The sequence below is a fragment of the Oryzias melastigma genome, linkage group LG11, assembly GCF_002922805.2.
Source record: "Oryzias melastigma strain HK-1 linkage group LG11, ASM292280v2, whole genome shotgun sequence".
NCBI classification, from domain to species: Eukaryota; Metazoa; Chordata; class Actinopteri; order Beloniformes; family Adrianichthyidae; genus Oryzias; species Oryzias melastigma.
In genome coordinates, this window is record NC_050522.1 from 19,965,610 (window position 1) to 19,968,537 (window position 2,928).

Here is a 2,928-nt window from a genome sequence, read left to right on the forward strand (position 1 = left end):
GTAGAGTATTGCATAACAGTTTTTTTACTGTTACGCAAAACTTCACGTTACATTAATCTACGCTTCACATTACGTAAAATATACACTAGTAAAGTATTGCATACCAGCTTTGCACCGAAATGCAACATTTCATTTTATGTAAACTTATGAATACCGGCTTTGTGCCGATCTGCAAAACTTCAAGTTATGTAAAGTTTGCACGTCATATTACACAAGATACACACTAGTAAAGTATTACAGTATTGTACTAATACACAAAACTCGATGTTATGTAAAGTTTACTCTAGTAAAGTATTGCATACTGGCTTTGTACTTGTATGCAAAACTTCACGTTACATAAAATGTAAACGATAAAGTTCATAGTGTCTGTAGTACTCAAAACTTTTTTGAATATTTTGTTATCAGACACGATTTAAATCATAGTTGACATGTTTCAACGGAGACGTTCCGTCTTCATCAGAGTCCTCTGATATAAAACTTCAGGTTACATAAAATTTACGCTTCACATAATGTAAAATATACACTAGTTAAGTATTGCATACCAGCTTTGTACAGAAATGCAACACTTAGTTTTAGTTAATGTTTATGTCAGTTGTGTTACTTTTTTGCATGACAGAATCTAAGAATTCTACGCAATGAAGTGAATTGCATAGATGGTTGAATAATTACGGAAATTGAAAAAATGTCAAAACTGGAGCTAAAGCTCTGTCATTAAAGGGATAATAGTATAAGCTTTGTTAAGCAATATCTGCCTTTATAGTTTTAGTTAGGTGATTTTTAAACCATTTTCATTTGTAAATGTTGTTTGAGCTTGTTTTACATTTTGAGATCTCGTGGTATTTAGTATTTAACTCAGTAGCTTTCTTTGCATCTGCCTTTAACTTTTGTTGCTAATTTTGGAATAAAAGGCAACATTTGTTAGTATTTCTCATTCTGATTGCATATTTAGGATTTTATGTGTAAATTTCAATTTGTAAATTATCCCCAAAACTTAACTTCAATATTCTACTTGGTACTTGTAAAGTTGATTTTAGCCAACTAAAATTTCAGTATTTTTTTGTGTTCTTGTATGTTTCCTGAATGAAGGACAGACTCCAACATGTCTTTCTAAAAGGCAATTACATATAAAAACAGCCTTTAAAATTACAGCTGCTGAGGCAGTGATTTAGCCACATGAAGCCTGCAGCTTTGTTCTTCCTCCAAGTTCTTCATTTTTCTTTGTACATGCCCCACATACACCGTTTTTAACCCCCTGCAGACCCATTAGTGTTTCAATAGGCAACAATTACAGGCCATCTGCATTCACAGTTCAGTCTTCTGATTCTTTTTGGAAAAAAAAATCAACTTTTTTTTGTTCTTTTGTCTTTCTACCTTTCATGTCTGCTTTTCCTCTTTTCTTTGTTGAATTTTCTGTTTTCTTCAGCCTTGCGCTTCCTTGACAATCTCCTCCAGGAGCAGCTTCAAAGACTAAATAAAAGTCTGGACACACACCAACTTCAGATATTGCTTTCTCAGTTTAAAGTTCACTCGGAGCCCCGAAGGGTTTGTTTTTTGGGGGGGAGGGAGACCAGACTCCTCTTTTGGAACTCAATCACAGCGTTGCGTCAGAACATGAGTCAGCGAGATGGCATTTCCTGACTCACCACATTTTTCACACCAGTCATTCTGTGGAGCTTTCACAGCGCTCCTCCACGAGGTCTCCAGACGAACGTCTGCCTTCAGGTTCCAGGTTATATTAAATATTTTTCATTTAAAGTTTTTGACATATTACTCCAAAAAATAGTTTTAAGCATTTTGTCTTTTTAAAAACTTTCATTTTGAATTTTTTTTGTATGAATCCTAATTTGTTGTCAATGCTCAAATCTTGTTGCAAATATTTTATTAAAATATTAAATAAAACAAAAAAAAAATCAAATTATTCTTGGAAATGAATTTTAATTGACCTTTTATGGGTTTTTTTCTTTATTTTCCCCCAAACTTAAATTCCACATGAGATTTTTCTGAATGCTCTAAGTTGCTTGTCATAAACTCCTCATTGGTTTTGCATTCAGAGCTCTCTCCCGGTTTGTGTGTAACTTTAAGAGGGAGGAGGTTGAGCAGCTGTTCCAAACCCCCCTCCAGATGTTTGGAGGTCTGCAGATCAGGATAATGATGCTGCTGAAGCTCCTGCGGTAACGTTTGCATCTGAGTCTGCTTTTAAAGTCTTAATATTAATCAGTGTGGTCCCACGATGGACTGGAGAACAATCCATGATGAACCCCACTGTGACCCTGAACACAACTAAATAGAAGATGAATGATGATTAGAGACATAGGTCAGAGAGATATTTTATTTATTTAACTCCTTGTATGTTATGTTTTTAGTTGTTTTTTTTTTAATAAATATTTTCACCTTTTTGTCACAAATTTCAATGTTTAGCCCTTCCGCTCTCCTTAGTTTGTTTACATTAAAAGTGGGGTCATCTGGACCCCCCAAGACAGTGCGCTGAACTTTTTTTTATCTTTGATTTTTGAGTTTCACTAATGTCCATGACAGACATAAAATCCTGTCCACCTTAGTCATGGAAGAAATCACATATCAATATGTGGTTGGAGTCAACTGGACCCCAAAGAGAGCGGAAGGGTTAGACAGTGTTATATAGGTAACTGGAGTTCGATGTCTCTGTCCGTGGTTCTGAAATGAGACCTGTAGCTGTTCATAGGGTTTGCCCGTGGCGTCTCATTGTCCCTGTCCATGGTTCTGAAGTGAGTCGTAAACCTGTTCATAGGTTTTGCTAGTGGTGGCGTTTCATTGTTGCCATCCATGGTTTCAATTGTCATTTTCCTAAAGGTGGAATTGAATTTGTATCACAGCAGGTTGAAACCATTGACTGTATATAAGAACTGGAGCGAGTGAGTGTGACATCATCCAAAGGAAATGACTTCCTTC

At 35.7% G+C, this 2,928-nt stretch overlaps 1 protein-coding gene across 1 annotated transcript in view; it reads left to right on the forward strand.

The window, feature by feature from the left end:
* Positions 1 to 2,928, forward strand: part of LOC112136174 (ephrin type-A receptor 7) — a 130,011-nt gene that overhangs the window by 32,921 nt on the left and 94,162 nt on the right. The gene's annotated exons all lie outside the window — the stretch shown is intronic.